The sequence below is a fragment of the Phascolarctos cinereus genome, unplaced genomic scaffold (genome assembly GCF_003287225.1).
Source record: "Phascolarctos cinereus isolate Bilbo 61053 unplaced genomic scaffold, phaCin_HiC Scaffold_1;HRSCAF=81, whole genome shotgun sequence".
NCBI lineage: Eukaryota > Metazoa > Chordata > Mammalia > Diprotodontia > Phascolarctidae > Phascolarctos > Phascolarctos cinereus.
In genome coordinates, this window is record NW_027555514.1 from 70,408,782 (window position 1) to 70,426,548 (window position 17,767).

Here is a 17,767-nt window from a genome sequence, read left to right on the forward strand (position 1 = left end):
TCATTCATGAAGCTGACTCATACATAAATTAGGTTTTCCTAAACTGCTGATAGGAATTAAGGTCCCATGAAAAGTGCTATTACTAACACACACTGCTAGTGTGTTCGTATCAGTTCAATTGTTTTAATGATAAATTTCCCTTAGAAAATGGAAGGATCTGTTGACAGACAGAAACAGGAACTAACAATGGGCTATTTAGACTTGCAAATGATGGAACATTTAATTATTCCAAAATAGCATTCCCCAGTTAAGGTATGATCATTAAATCCATCATCTTTCAGTTTATATGCATGAAACATTTATCATGTCGCCCACAAACAGGAGTCAGTCATCTAAATATAGATTTGGGGACCATCCATTTCATCATGACATTTCATCGAAAGCTGAGAATTTCATTTATTTTCTGTAACAGAGATAAAGTGTTTGGAAATGATGTGATAAGACCATAGACAGAAAGGGAAGTGAAAGTCAGCTTGGTACAGAGATAAATACAGAACCTCCCGAGGACATCCAGGCTGCAGAAAGAGGAAAACAAGATGTGGTATGTCATCAACAACATTCAAGGTAAGTGATTCGCTGCAGATATTTTGGCCAAAATTTATGACTGCTTTTAATGTATTAGAATTTGTTTGTTAAAGGTTATGGTAATGGCCAAAATTAGAAGGAAAACAGGAAACTAAGAAAAAAATTTACACCAAGTTTCTCTGATAAAGACCTCATTTTTCAAATATATAGGGAAGTGAGCCAACTTTATAAAAAATAGTAGCCATGATCCAATTGATATATATAGTCAAAGGATATTAATTGGCAGTTTTTAGAAGAAGAAATCAAAGCTATCAATAATCACATAAAAATGCTCTAAACACTATTGATTAGAGAACTGCAAATTAAAACAACTCCAACAACTCATGGCTAACATGATGAAAAAAGGAAAATGACAAATGCTGGAGGGAATGTGGAAAAAATGAGACACTAATGCCCTATTGATGGAGTTGTGAACTGATGCAACAATTCTGCAGAGCAACTGTGAACTATGCCCAAAGGGCTATAAAATCATGCATACCCTTTGACATCCTAATACCACTACTAGGTCTGTATTCCTAAGAGACCAAAGAAGGGGAAATGACCTACATGCACAAAAATATTTATAACAGCTCTTTTTGTGGTGGCAAAAAAATTGAAATCAAGGGGATGCCCATCTATTGAGGAATAAAAGGACAAGTTGTAGTATATGATTGTGATGGAATACTATCATTCTATAAGAAATGATGAGCAGGATGGTTTCAGAAAAACCTGGAAAGGCTTATATGAACTGATGCAAAGTGAAGTGAGCAGAACCAGGAGAACATTGTTCACAGTAACAGCAATATTGTATGATGATCTACTGTGAAAGATAGCTATTTCAATCAAGACAATGATTTGAGATAATTCCAAAGGGCCCATGTTGAAAAATGCTATTTACCTCCAGAGAGAAAACTGATAAACTCTGAGTGTATATTGAACCACACTTTTTTAAACTTTCTTTATTTTTCTTGTTCTGTGTATACATTTGTGTTTTCTTCTGCAACATGGCTAATATGGATATACTTTTTGTATGACTTCACGTGTATAACCAATATCATATTGCCTGCCTTCTCAAGGGGTAGGGAAAGGGCAGGAGCAAAAGAGAGAATTTGGAACTTTAGATTTTTATGAAAGAATGGTAAAAGTTTTTTTTTTAATACATAATTGGCAGATCTTTAATGAAATAAATAGAAATGTATTTAAAAAATAAAGATTATGGTGAGAAGCATGGTTTAGTGGAAAGAACATTGGATTGAAATCAGGGAATCTGGGTTCTGGCATCAACCTTGCCACTAACTTTGGACAAGTTATTTCATTTCATTAGGTCTTATTTTCCTCATTGGTCAAACGGGATGTTTGGATTAAATAGTCTCTACAATGCCTTCCCACTCCAGCTTTCTATGTTTCTACATTTAAATTCATGGCAGAATTAGCATGAAGACAAAGTTCAGATAAGTGGATGTCACTAGCTTAAATGTACATATCATTTTACTTTTTGTTGGTTGACTGACCATGCTCATTAATTCTCAATCACTAAAAATTAACAGTCTCTAGGTATTATTAATGAGTGTTAAGACATGGCTCATTCAAGATATATTTGGCTCAGAAAGAAATGCCTTACAAAATCTGGTTTTTCTTTTTGCAAAGTGTCTGCACCCATGACTTATCCCAGCTACAGATGTAGTTGATGTTCAGGGGTACTAGGTTAAATTAAATCCTTGAGATAAGACACTTCAGAAAGTGTCTTCCTATTGTTTGTTGAAAAGTGAAAAATGAATCTTTGGCAGAATATGGCCTTATCTTCCTTGGATAGACCTCCTTCTCGTACAGGAGCTAACTGAAATGTTAATGCCGTGCTAACATCCTTTCTTAAGGTGACATACATAAGCCAGTCCTAGAACTATAGAATATTAGAGTTGTGAAAAATCTAGCCCAGGGGTTCTTAACCTGGGGTGTATGAACTTTTTAAATACTGGATTTTCAAGATAATTGGTTTCCTTTCCAATCCTCTATTTTATTTTATGCATTTAAACACATTATCCTGAGATAGAGTCCAAGGTTTTCACAAGCCTTCCAAAACAGTCCATGACACAAAAAAAATGGTTAAGAAGCCCTGGGCTAGTACAGCCTCCTCATTTGACAGATGAGATAGAAGAGGAAAAGGATTACTTAAACTTCCAAGAGCTAGGAATACAAGCCATGGCTCTTGAGACTCAGGGGTGTGTTTGTGCATGTGTGTGTGTGTGTGTGTGTGTGCCTCTGTGTATACGTGCGCATGTGTGCACATGTGCTTCTGTGGCATACCTACAAGTTATATCAAGTTCTTAGGATTACCAAGAGCTTCATATAAATCATTTCATTTGATTCTCACCTGAGCCCTGTGAGGTGGGTATTTCAGGCATTATTATCCCTATTTTACAGATGAGGAAACTGAGGTTCCAAAAGGTTAAATCAACTTGCCCAATGGTCAAATAGCTACCAAATGTCTGAGGCAGGATCCAAACTGAGGTCTTGCTGACTCTAGCCTCCCATTAGGGCCCATAGAATGCCCACTGCTAAGGCAAAAAGCAGGCTGAGCAGCGACCTCTTTGCCGCTGAGCTTTTCTTGCTGACCCAGAATAGAAGCTCAGTGTCACTGCTCGCAAAGGCTTTAGACTTTGGATCCTCGTGCTGAGGGAGTTTTTGTGGGTTCATTTTTTTCAGAGTCAGAACTTTGCATCTCTTCTTCATGACTGTAGTCCGTGCCGACACATGAGCCTTTCCAGGATCCCCAGTGTGCTCTTTAGACTCACGAGGCCTTCATGGTTTATGTCCAGTATAAAATAATGAGGCAAGACAACTTTCCAAAACTGTTGATCTGAATTGAGGAACAGATTTCTAATATTGGGAGAGCTGAATATCCATTGCCATGGTCCCAGTGGAGAATCTACTAACGTGGGACCCACAGTGCCTGGTCCGCTCTGTCTTAGGAGATCAAAGGTCACTGGATTATCCCATCTTCATATTTTGACTTTGTAGGACTTGTCTGCATCTGAGCTGGTGAAAAGTAGAGGACAAGAAACTTTCTTCTTCTTCCTCAAAGTCTTTAATAAACTCCATGGAGCCTTCTCTAAACCAAGGAACCCATGGTTATCTATTCCCTCCTCTGGACTTACAAGCCATTCCTATTAATGCTTCTTATCTTGATCTGTTACCATACATAGCCTTGGGTTATTATCTTAAGTGTTTTATGTCTGTCTTCCCTCTTATCTCCCCAAATAGATTGTAAGTTTCTTGAGGACGCCATACTTTATGCTGATGCTGCACCCTCTGTAGTGCCAGACATGGATTAAGCATTTATTAAGTCTTTTTTGAATTGCATATAACCTGAGTGAGTAGTGGAGTAGGATAATGTAGCCTTCCCTTTTAATGTTGCATCTCTTGGAGTAAAATGTCTAGTAAAGACTTTTTTAAAAGCCAGCTCATTAGTCTCCAAATAGAAGCTAGGGTGAGCATTTCTGATGGCCCCAGTCTCTCTCAAATTCTCCTCCATCTTTCTCTAAGTTGGTATCTCATTTTCTGCTCTGCATTTCAAAGGGTCAGTCAAGTCAACAAACATTTATTGAATGCCCACGATTTGCTAGACACACTACTGAGCACTGGGGATGCAAAGAAGGGCAGAAACAACCCCTACGCTCAAAGAGCTTGAAATCTAATGGAGGAGACAAAATGAAACCAACTATGTGCAATATGTACATACAGAAACCTCTCTGTACACAAATATACACATACATGCATGCATGCATACACAGTAAAGACAGGAAAGGTTATACGTATTACTAACAATATATATTCCACTGCTACTAATATATATATACACACACACATACATATAACATATGTGTATGTATTTATATATGTGACATATTAGAAAAAAGCATAATCAGTGGAGGGAAAGCAATAACATTGAGGAGGATCAGAAACATATATACAGGAACATATATACATGCACATCTATATATGTATGTATCTACCTATATGCACTTATATATACTATACATATAGACATATATATATATATACATATACATACATATACAGACACTAATATTTGTATCTACAAGATATATTGGAGATAACCATAACTAATACAGGGAAAGCAGTAAGATTAAGAAGGGCCAGAATTACATGTATGTGGGTACACATACATATCCACGTCTATGTATGCATACGTACATAGTACCTATCTACATACATACACATATACATACATACTAATTTATACTACATATATGTGCACTAATATTTATTTCTACTAGAGATAACGATAACCAATAGAGGGAAAGCAGTAACATTCAGGAGTACTAGAAAAGACTTCCTGCCAAAGGCAAGATTTTATCTGAGCCAGGAGGCAGAGGTGAGGAGGTAAAGAATTCTAGGCAGGGCAGAAAGTGGGACGATGCATGGAACAGTAAGGTGAAAGAAGACACAAAGGGTAGGTTGGAGGCAGGTTGTGAAGTGCATTAAAACAGATGTTATATTTGAACCTGGAAGTGACAAAGAGCCACTCAAACTTCTCATATGTGTTGGTGTATGAGAAAAGAGAGGAAAAATAAAGTGGCATCCTTGTGTTGACAACATACAAGATACAATAACAATTTGTATGTAGCTTTAAGATTTGTAAAGTACTCTACATAAATTACCTCATGCGATCTCCACATCTGTCTGTGTGACCCCAGGCAAGTCACTTCACTGCTGTCTGCCTCAGTTTCCTCAACTGTAAAGTGGAAATAATAGCACAGGGTCATTATGAGAATCAAATGAGATAATGTCTATCAGGCATTTAGCACAGTGCTTGGCATATAAGAGGTGCTTAATAAATGCTTGTTCCCCCCCCCCAATTGATTGCTGCAGCAGAGGAAAGGAAGAGAATAGGAATAGTTTTCTCCCTTACTAGGGAAATTGAAATCAACCCAGATTGAATGAGCACCTAGATACCATGGTATCTGGCAGTCTAATAAGAAATTAAGTATTTAAATAAATCCCTTGGGTGTGTGACGTCTTCTGCCTGTGATGTATGCCTACATGGGTCAGCTCACCATCTTTGTGTGACTGTCAGGGGGAGTAGAGGAGAAAGTGAATATGAGAAGCTTTATTTGATAATACGGCATTTGTTAGAGAATATATCATAGGCTCAAGACAAACCCTGTGGTAGTTACGAAGGCTAAAGAATATCACTTGGGCTCAATATTATAACATCTCTGCTGTAAGAGCTCCCGTGATTCTGATGGGTGTTCCACATACATATGGACTGCAAGATCAGGCTTGCTATGTGTGATTTCTTACACTAACCAGGATATAAGTCTTCCTACTACTGGCATGCAGCTTTCTGTGAAAGATGCTGTTACATGCAGACTGTGTCTCATTCTAAGATGATGGAACATCTATGCTTAAACTTTGAACATATCTAGATTTCTTCCCATCAGAGGTTTTTTTTTTTATGACAATGTCCCCATGTTTATCACTTTTTCCATACATAGAGCTTGGAAGAGTGGGTACTCTGGAAAGTTTTTTTTTTTTGAAGGAAGTTTCCTTACTTGGTGAAAGCAGTTTATAGCAATTCTACTGAAATATTGTGTATGGCAAGCATCTACTGAAATACCAGGAATGGTGAAAGAATTTCAGAGGACTGCCAGGCATTTCACAGAGCCCAGCACAGAGCAGCCATTTGCTAACTGACGTAGGCTAAAACCTGGGTCCGTGAAGACGTGATTTGTCTCTGTGACAAAATCTCATCACACCTGTCCTTCTTACCTCCCTTCATCATGGTGGTTTCTTCCATTCACAAAAGCTCCCCCACCGCTGCCAATCTCTTTCTCCACTTATCCATTTCTATAGCTTTTCCATTTTCTCTGCTGGGTCTTTGGAATTTTTTTTGACTTTGCATCCTTCCTCCCCCCAGCAACACCCCACCCCACATCCCTTCAGCATCTCCACCCCCACCCCTCACTCCCTCTTAGAGAGGGTAACAGGAAGAACAAAACAGGCAGGGGAGAGGCTGAAGGAAGCTGGCTCTCTGCTGCTAATCTTACTTCTCTTTAATCTTTCTCTTCCTTCATTTTTTCCCCTTCCTCATTGTTTGCCTTTCGACTCTCTGTAACTTGCAACCCCCCCGTCTTGGCTAGTGAGATATGGAGGAGGGACAGGGAAGATTCTTCCCTGATACCAAACCCTTTTAGGAAGTCTAGGACATGAAGAGACTGAGTAGGCATTAGGTGGAGGTCTAAGATTAGGGAAGAATTGGCACACCATTATGCCATATTCAAAATCTGCATTCTATCCTGTTCCTTGAAATTCACTGTAAGGAAGTTTCTTTAAAGCCAAGATTGCACTCCCAGCCCTCCTTTTTTTTTTTAAATGCCTGTGCTAAGACTTGAATGATCGGTTCAAATAGAAAATGATATACATTAAAAAAAAAACAACAAACAAACCAAGACAGACTTAGAGAAAACAGGCAGGATGGTCATTTGGCAATTTCCTCTAGAGATCAGGGCACAGACACCACCACTGAGCAGCAGGTCACCCACATTCCCCACAGCAAATGCTCTTGAAATGACTAAGGGGGTTGGGGAGGGAGAGTATGAGGGAAACAGCTGAGATGAGCTAAAGGTCTCAGAGAAACTCAGCAGAAACTCAAGCAAGGAAAAGAGACTCTTTCAAAAAACAACATATGGGAAATGTAAAATTCCTTGCTTGACTTCCTGCATTTTTTTTTCTTTTTCTTTTCTTTCTTTCTTTCTTTCTTTCTTTCTTTCTTTCTTTCTTTCTTTCTTTCTTTCTTTCTTTCTTTCTTTCTTTCTTTCTTTCTTTCTTTCTTTCTTTCTTTCTTTCTTTCTTTCTTTTTTGTTTTTTAAAGAAATCGTTGGTTCCAGAGTTCTAGGAGGATATTTTTAGACTGCCACAACATGGCAGGCCCAGGGTTCCAGATACAAACATGTCTAGATTAATTAGCTTTGGGTATACATCTTCCAGGCATCATGTTAAACACTTAGCCCATGATATCAATATATCTTGGCTTGTGTTCAGTGCAATATTCATCAAAACATAGACCTGTGTTTATAGATTAAGATAAAGCAGGGGAAAACTTGTCTAATTGTTAACCCACTATGCCTTCTTTGGTTCAGAAATGAAGTGAACTGGATGGACATTTGTCTTATACAAGTCCTTAAGGGAAAGATGATTTTGTTATGAGGAAAGATTGTCAAATGCAGAGAGAATTAGTGATTTTATGTCTGGTTTGTTTTATCATGATATTGTAAACATCTATGATGAATGGGAGCAAAGTGCCTTATAGCCAATAACGTATTTACTGGAACAAAATTAATGGAAAAAAATTTTAAAGGAAAAATAGTTCTACTACTTCTGATGATATCTGTTTCCAAGTCCACAGCATGGTGTAGAACTGGCCTCAGATTCTCAAAGGCTAAGGCAGGAGAATGCAATTTGTAGCAGATTTCACCAGGCTGGAAAGGCTAAAAACTCAGGGATGAACTGACTGTCTTTATGTCCATTGTATGAGGAGCAGCCTCAGTTTCCTCATCTGTAAAATGAGCTAGAGAAGGAAATGGCAAACCACTTCAGTGTCTTTGCCAAGAAAACCCCAAATAGGGCCATGAAGAGTCAGACACAACTGATATGCCTGAGCAACAAATCTTAGGCAAGTCTCTGAACCTCTGTTTCCTCTCGGAAAGGTGGGAATTATAACAATATTTGCATTTGCCTGCTGGTAGTTGTGAGGAAAATGCTATAAAAATGTGAGCTATTATTAAGTGAATAGTACTGTGCTGGGTCCTGTGGGGTGTGTGTGTGTGTGTGTGTGTGTGTACGTGTGTGTGTGTGTGTGTGTGTATGTATATATCTATATCTATACATATTATATATATACATACACACACATATAAAATGTGTGTATACGTGTACATATGTGTGATATATACACATATATGTGAATGATATACACATATGTGTGTCTGTATATACACATATATTAACCCCTTCCCACATTAAGCTTACAATCATTACAAGGGAGTGTTCTGTTTTCTCCAGTACTTTCTCTTGGATTATTGCTAACTACTGGGCTGCTAGCATTGGCTTATCATCCTCCCGCGTGGTTTATCTCTACAAGCCAATCACACTCTCTAGGTGATGGCACTTTTCTCTTCCTTATAAAGAAACAGATCAGGAACTGAATATGTTAAGTGAGACAAACACAGGAACACAGCTCTTTAGTGATATTTTTATCAAGTTGTTTGTGAAATGATTTATAGGAGTAAGTGATTATTTTATAATCATTCATGGTTCAATTCCACAGGCATTTGAAGTTCCTACTATGTGTCTGCCACTGTGCTAGGCACTAGGGATATACAAATAAAAATGAAAGCAGTCCCTGCCCTCAAAGAGCTTATAGTCTACTAGGGAGACTCAAGATGTACACAGAAACACACATGCAAAATGTATATAAGGATGGGTCAGGTTAACACTACTAGTGTTAGAAGTAGTCACTAAATAGGAGAAGCCACTCAGCTAATTTATTTATTTCTAGCTATATCAGGGACCAGGCTAACATTTTGGCCTGTGGTTCATATGGTAGTATATTTTTGGGTCCCTTCCATTCTGTGTCCCACAAATCTTCAGAATCTGCATAGTTGAATCAAAAAAAGAACTGGAATGGAGCTTAGAGCTTACCTAATTCAACTCACTCATTTTACAGATGGGGAGACTAAGACTTAAGAGGGCTGCAATAACTTGTCCAAGGTCATACAATGAGTTCATGGCCAAGAAAGAGCTAGCACTCTAGTCTCCTGACTCCCATTTAAATAGCATGACACTTCAATTTCAATTTTTCAGCAGTCAAGAAGGTGGAAATCTAGGTATTGGATACATTTCTGAGACCCTCTGAGTTTTCTGACAAGAGTAATAATACTTAAGTTTTAATTCAGACCTTTTCATCTTCAGAGTTCTTGGCAAACATGAACTAATTAGTCCCGATATTCCCCCTCTAGAGATGACCAAGCAAATAGTATTTGCCAGATAATGAAAAAGAGAAACATAACAGTTAAAAGTAATTCATAGTGATCGGTAAGAACCAGGACATGAATCTTGGCTTGTGGCTCTGAGTTACAAATAAATCAATCATAGAATGTTTCCTTCTCCAAACACCGTGTGTTGTATATATAGTTGTTTTGTGAGTCACTAGAATCTCGAAGGGAATGTTCTCTAGTGACCTTGAAAATTAGCCTCCAGATGCTAAGTGGTCCAATTCAAATCTGCATCACTCTCCAATTTATTTCAACCTCATATTTTAGTATTTCTTCTGGACCTTGTTTTCAGGCTGTACATAGGCACAGGTCTCACTGACATCAGTGTAAAGATGCACAGGAAAATAACAGCATTTGCAAATGGTTAGCTGTAAACCATGGCCATCCCTTTGTAATCAAATCATTTGCATTCTAAGAAATGGAGGCCACCCTAATGTCTAGTCATATTATGCCAAATGCCCCTTTAATTTTATTCCTAAAACAAAAATTCAAAATTCCCTCTCTGTGGCAATAACTTGCCTTAATAGTTTGGAATGCCTTTCTCTTATAGTGGATTTCTTTATGAATTAACCTGGAAATTGCCAAGGAAAATTCAATACTGCCACTATTCCTGGGTAAAGCTTGTTGAGATAGTAGGAGATACCCTATTTTCTAGAGCTAAGGCCCAGCAAGCAGCTGTGCCCTGAGCCTGGCATAACAACAATCCTTTGCACTTACCCTCTGGATGATCTCGGCCACAGCAAAATCCCAGAACTGTATCATATAATTATTGTATTGCTTTGACCAGCACCAGGTGTTATCTGAACTTGGACAAACACCTGTTGAATCCATGATCTGGTCATGAAGCCCTGCTATGAATCAAACTTTTCTCATTGTTGCTATTACCCCTCATTGTCAGGGCTGGCCACACTAAAGTGGGTCCTCCCACTAGGGGTGGGGTCCTGGCACATGTGTCCTTGCTTGCAAGCCATTTCCCTCAAACTGAAATTAAACCTCTGTTTGATTCCTGACTTCCTATCTCTGGCCTGCTCTGTTCCACTCCAGCCATCCACAGGTCAGAGGCTGGTTCGGTCCAGCTGAAAATAATGGCTCTTCCTTAGAAGCAAAGATTAGTCATCTTCTGCTCCTGCAATGGGTTACTAGTAATGAAGAAGGGGGCCCAGTAACCTTTTAATAATTACTTACCTTCCCGAACATAGTAATGAGCAATCCCCCGATTATGGAGAACACAGCAATTGAAATACGGGCACCTACTGAACCATAAGAAACAGCATGAAAATGCATCAACCACGACAGTTTCTATTTGACCTTGAGCGTACTTGGCACTGTCGGCTTTATCCTACAGGGGCAGTAAATCTCTGTGCTTTTGCCAAATGCCTTTTAATGGTCGTATTGCTTACAGAAGAGAGGACCACCACTGCTATTTGACAACATAACCCTCATCTAAGCAGTGTCTTTCCTCCAGCTCAAAGTGCTCAAGACATATTCATGAAGTTTTTTCAACATGCTCAAAAGGTACCTGAGAAATACAATTCAACAAACATTTATTATGTGCCTATTACGTGCCCGGTACTATGTTAGAAACTAGGGATGTACAAATCCAAAAGAAAAGAACCCCTATTCTCAAGGATTTGACATTCAGGCTGGGGCTGGGGGTGGGTGGGTAGGAAGAACAAATTAATACATACTATGTACAGACTAAGTACAGTGACTTTTTTTTTGCTTTTTTTTTTTTTGGTGGTAATGGTGCGGGGCCCTAACAACTGGGTTACTAAGAACAGTTATTGAATAGGAGAATCAGCTAAATCAATCTACTCCAAGGTTCAGCTACACCAGAAACCAATCAGGCATATGCCTAGTTGGGGATATTTTCTGGGGAAGAGTGGAAGCATCAGTAATGCAATCACCCAGAAAATTCTACTCACAAAGAATCATGCGGATTTATTCAGCTTACTTTCTGAAGGTAAAATAAACCTATTGGATGACTAATGTGGAAATATGTTTAATATAATTGTACATGTGTAACCTATATCAGATTGCACGCCGTCTTGGGGAGGGAGGGAGGAAAAAAGTTTGGAGCTCAAAATCTTAAAAAGTGAATGTTGAAAAAAAAAGAAACAAACCTATTGGCTCCTCCCCTTTCTGCCTTTAGTGATGATCTCTTTATGGACTAGGGATATAGGGTGATGCTGCACCTCTATCTGAGGACTGGGGAACTTGTTTCTTCTGCCTCCCTTCCCCATAAGTCAGAGAACATGAGAATGATCATGCTCTGACCCACCTTGATAATAACTCCCTCTCTTCTCCGTTTCACCTCTCTTTTATGGGAGTGGGAGGGGGGAAAGTTTAGATTTTGTGACCTCTTTAAAGTCGTCTCTTTCCTTCTCTGAAGATCTCTGGGACGTAGGCCAGTATTTCCATTGCCATCATCATAGAGGAGCAGACAGAGGTGACTCATTGAGTTACAGAGCCAGCTCGAAATTCAGAGTTTTGAATGAGTCCAAAGCCTGCTTGCCTCTTTAGGGATTCAATTCACAACTGGTCTCAAAGCTATGTACATAAAATAGCATCAGCTCCGGAACTACAACCGCTGATGCCAAAAAATCCATTATATTAATGTGTAATACTTTGTAGCTTATTCAACGTTGGCATGGATTAGAGGTCAGTGGTGGTAAGAATAAGCTTCCTCCTGATACTGGGAGGTAGAAAAGACTTTGCCCCACATTGTCATTGAGAAATTTCAGGCTTGACTAGAGGTGGAATGGCAACAGGTTTATACCCTCTCCATGAAATAACCTGGACAAACCCCCATGATTCTTGGTGATTCGACATTAGTTTCCTAGGTCATTAGCTTCCTGATGTTTCTACTCTCCCTGAAAAACAGCCCAACTCCCAGGCCACAGGACACATTCCTGACTGGCTTCTGGTATGGTTGGATCTGAAGGGAGGAGTTGAGCTGATTCTTCCATTCAAATACAAGATATAAGAGAATAGGAGACAGAGGTCCAGAGTTAACTCCAGGGCAAGAAGAACCAAGTGCAGGTCACATCTCATTATATTAAAATAGAGCTATAATTAGTTCAGGGTGATTAGAGCTTTGCCTTGGATACCAGAATTTAGAGAATACTGTAAGCACTTTTTAGTTTTTAAACAAAATGAGCTTAGGGTTTAATCAGAAAGAATAACAGTAAAACCAAGAAGCTACCAGAAGGCTCCTTTTTTGCAGCTGCATTGCGGTTGGGTTCCTCTCCACCCTCGTCCTCCATTTGTCATGGCTACTCCATTTGTCCTACTCGCAAAAATGCTAATGCACATTATGTTAAAAATGAAAGATCTCCTCAAATAAAGGTGTCTGATCCCCAGTTGAATGTCCAATTCCTTTAAGCAATATTGACCATTACAAAGCTTCAATGGTAACCACTTGGACAGTCCCTTGGAGAACATTATGATCCTTGAGGTAGTAGAGCAAAGAGAGTACCAGCTGAGCAATGGCACCATCCAGTGAATTTAAGGAATGGAGTTAGACTTCCATGAAACACAAGAGAATAAACTTCTATAATCCTGGACCAGTAGACAATTTCTCAGAGACGTTTGGTGTTTGGTGACACTCCATGCCCCTCATAAGTTTTAGAAAGGCCCTAATGTTTCCCTCTGGCATTTAGTAATCTTGTTAATGAAAAGAGAGTCTGAAATATTAGAAAGGGTTAGAGAAGGGAAAAAAGGAGGCTAAAGGGCATAAAGAGGGAAAGTGTGTGTGTGTGTGTGTGTGTGATATACAGATAGTGTCCTAGACTTGAAATTAGGTGACTTGGTTATATTTCCAGCTCTGCTGTTTGAGATCTGTGTGACTGCTTTAATCACTCAAATTTTGTGAGTCTTGGTTCATCATTTGTTAAACGGGAATAGTAATACCTGGTGTTATCAACAATGGATAAGCCAATCGGGTGCTCCAGTTCAGATTAAGATGTACAGGAGGCGATTACTCTAGATTTATTGGGACACACTGGAGTAGGTGTCATTCCACCACCCCACTCCCCAAAGGATACAGCCACAGCATATTCCAAATTGACAGCCCGATAAAACGTGCCATCTCTCAGAAAACAACTTCCAGATTGCTTGTATTTGGCAGGTCCCATACCAGGAAAGGTGCAGGCAGCGGTTGGGACCCTTCAGTCTTCGTGCTGAGTGCTCAGGGTCCTCTAGGGCATGGAGTAGTTTTTTAACCTGAAGGAAGTCTGAGAAAAAAAAAATATTGGCTGCACCCTCATGACATTCCCTGGGGCCATCTTGTGCAAAGCAACTCAAGACGATGCAGTAAGATAAGAGGAGCTTGCAACAGGAAAGTCAGGGTGTTCTAACCCTGGGAGCAGGCAGCTGGACCCAAGTGAAGCTAATCTGGTTTAAAAAAAAATAGCGAAATAAATAAGGTAAAATAAAAGTAAAAAGCAAACATAACTCAACGCATGAACACATGCATAGCCAAGCAGGTATTAATGGAGTTAGCCCAATGATAAACTTGGTGTCCTTCACATGTGACATGCCTACAGTGTACAAGGTTTTTGTGTAAAACAAGATAATACATAGTTTTAAAAGATAGGCAGCCCAGAACAGTGACTAGAGAACTGGCCTTGGAGCCAGAAAGCCTTGGTTTAAAGCTCTGTCTCCGACACATCCCGACTGGGAGACCTTGGGTACATTCCTTAACCTGTCAGTGCCCTGGGCAAGTCTCTAATATTATAACTTCTAGAGAAAGTGCCAACTTGCATTAATATAGGGACTTCCTTTATGTAGGAGTTCCCTATATCAACAAAATCATAGGTCTTCTTCTCCTTATGTTATTTTTTCTATAACTAACAATTATAACTTGTTATCATTGTTGTTTTTATTATTATGAGAAGCAGTCCGCCACAGTGGATAGAAAGCCACCATAGTTAGGGATACTCGAGTTCTAATCCCATCTCTGACACTCTGCGACCCTGGACAAAACACTTAACTTCTTAGCCTAGTACCCCAGCCAGAGGGTGTCAAACTGGCAAAACATCTCTGGGGCAGGAACCAGATTAAAGTATAATTGGAAAATGTTTAAGAAAATAAATGAAAATACAGTACAACATGGGTAATGTTAATTTGTGGTTTTGTAAGTCTCTCTCTCCCCAGGCAGAGCTCTATTTCTGTTTGAATTTGGTACCAGTGACTCACACAATTCACTAAGATGCTAAACCTAAGAACAAGTTTTGATATGTATTGGTAGAGGGAACTTTCTTAGCAGGGAGTTCCTATTTACCAATTACTTCCTAGGTTGGGACTATCAGAAAAAACAGGCTGAAATGAGGTTCACAGAGTTATTTGGGAGGAAAGAAAAAGAAAAAAATTCATAGCATTCTGAGTATCTTGCTAGGTTCTAAATAACCAAGCAAATACTTACTGAACAGCTCCAATGAACCAAATATAACAGAGGTTTGAGAAATGACTGGCACCCCAGGGTCTGGAATATAGAGGGGTAATCATTCCCCCTCAGGGACCTGGTTTTTCCTCCACTTCTCATGCCAATTCTCCAGCTGACAAATTCTCAATTAGAATTCTTCTACTGTTTACTGGCCCACTTCTTGACTGGTCAATTGCTGAGCTTCCTCTATTTAAAGCCCTCAAAGTTATGGTTAATTTGTTTGATTAGCCAATCAGCTGTTTGCCTTTTGACCCAGTCAAAGAGATTGTAAAGAGATCATGTGGCCTATCCCAGAAACTCTTAGAGTCTTCCCCTCCCAGACTGATATCTTTTCTCACTTCTTACCTAGCCCTTGGCTATTGAATGGGCATGGTGTCAGAAAAACCTTCACTGAGAAAGGCCAAGGTAACTCACTGCATCCTGGGCCACGGACAGTCATCTTGACCTTTGTCTTGCCCCTGGACTCTGATGACTCCTGAGTAAAGAGTGAGGCTGACGACTCTGCCTCACTCAAATCCAGTTCACACACAAGTCAATACATCGTGTTCATTATGCCATTGGTCCTCCTCGAGAATGAAGGACAAATAACAACGGCAACGACAACAACAACATGACCTGTAATCTTGTTTATATATCTAAAATGTCATAGCCTGAGCGTACATTCCCCATCTGTCATTCTCAGTCCTGGGAGTTGAAGTGAGAAGCGGAGGAAAAACCAGGTCCCTAGGATGGAAGGTTTGTCCCTCTGAACTCCCAAACTGAAGACCCTGGTTCCGTCTCCAACCCTTATTGCACAAGCACCGTGCAGAGTAGAAGACAAAAGGTAAAAGGCTCTTAGAACGAGCCCAAAGAGCTAAAAATCCCATGACTGAGACACACAGCAGAGACATCGTGTCTATGCAACAAAAAGAAAATTGGTCCGGTGCTTGGGGATATTGCAACAACTGAATTGGTTTAACAGCATGGCCTGAATTGGCTTGCAGATGGAGAAAGTGTTCAGAAAGCTGGCCAAAGCCAAGAAATAGTTTTTAATAACCACAGAGAGATAGTCTGAACATTTAACCCAAATGCAGATCTTTCCACACCCCAGATCATGAGGTGCTGTTGTTTATGAGCGTGTTTTCTACCATGTTCTTTCTTAAAAATAATCCTCAGGGGTCTAAAGAAACAATCATTCAAAGTGTTCTGGGGCACTTCTCCCCAAACCCCATGCCCTCCCTGAATCTACACCTCAGACAGTTCTATATGCATGTTTTCGGTGTTAACAGGTATTTAAGGTGAAATACAGATAGCTAATCCCTACTTGTTTAGTGAGGCCTGGGCAATTTAAATAGAGCCCTGATAATTCCAAACAATAGGTCAGTCTTCTCAGGCAAAGGTTAGGAGCAGGAAGGATGGAAGAAGGTAAAAGATTGAATCCATCACATGGCCCCCGGGAGCAGTCTTTTGGCCTCTGTGTTATGGTCATTAGCACGCCTGTACACCAGACAGTTAGTTATCTGCCTCCCTACTCACCACGGAGAGGGAATTTGTCTCCTGTAATAAAAATGAAAAGAGGCAATAAAAGCTTGCTTCCTGTCTCAATAACCAATATACAAATAGCCTTTATCATTTGACTATGCAAGTTTATGATTTTCTGGTCATGAGTTGTTCTGCATGGAAAAGCTTGCACATACTAAAATGCTTATCATCCGCTCTAGTGGCCTGTGATTGAATGTATTTAGAACTGCAACCCTAATAACATGAAATGATTTTTTTTTAAAAAAAGATAATCTTGGGCTCAGCTCTTAAATTGTTGTGGGTTTTGTTATTGTTGGTTTTGTCTCATTTAGCAAAATGCTATTGTGTATTGGCTACCGTTGGGCCAAACTTGGAAGGCCTGGCACTGAGACACATGTATCTCTGTTTTTCTTTCCACAGAGAAGATATTTTAATTTCAGCTTCACACTCCTCTAGGTTCATCACTTTGACAACAGATTTTTATATTTCTTATGAATTTTTGATTATCCCTTATTCATCAGACAGTTTGAGAAATTCTAAATATCATTTCACAGGCCTAATTATTTATTTTTTTTAAAGAAAAGCTTTATGCCACATATGACTGACTGCTTATCTGCAATATGCAGAAATACTCATCTTAAATGGAAATAACCACAATGATCTGTTAAAATGATGGCTAAAGTGTGAATCATTTTACGTCTAATTATAAAAATAATGAGGAAAGCATCAAAGAAAGTTTGTTTGGGGATTCCAGGAAGGAAGAAAGCTACCAATTTTCCCATTAGGCCTTTGCATGAAATTGCCTTTCCAGTTTTATAAACAAGTTTCAGCATTATTCATGTGTTTAATTCTCAGAAGTGAATCTGGTGTTTTTACTGCTAGTTTTGCCTCTATAGTGAAGGCAAAATGTTAAAAGTGTGTAGACTTTATTGCCTCTCCTGTTAAGATAAAGGACACAGAGAGGCTTTGTTCAAACAAAATGAATGTTATTATTGGAATAGACAATGCAAGGCTATAATACAGTGTGGAATTTTTTGGAATCAATTCAATTTAATTCAACAAACATTTATTAAACATTTACCAAATGCAAGGCATTGTGCTCCTGTGACCTGGGAATACAAAGACAAAAAAAGACAAAAAACAAAAAACAAAACAAAACAAAAAACACCTGACCTCAGGG

At 39.2% G+C, this 17,767-nt stretch overlaps 1 long non-coding RNA gene across 1 annotated transcript in view; it reads left to right on the plus strand.

The window, feature by feature from the left end:
• The first annotated feature begins 486 nt into the window (after positions 1-486).
• Positions 487-17,767, plus strand: part of LOC110211205 (uncharacterized) — a 56,884-nt gene continuing 39,603 nt past the window's right edge. Inside the window, exon 1 of the long non-coding RNA XR_002325303.1 lies at positions 487-564. This is a non-coding gene — a long non-coding RNA (uncharacterized LOC110211205). The remainder of the gene's footprint in view (positions 565-17,767) is intronic.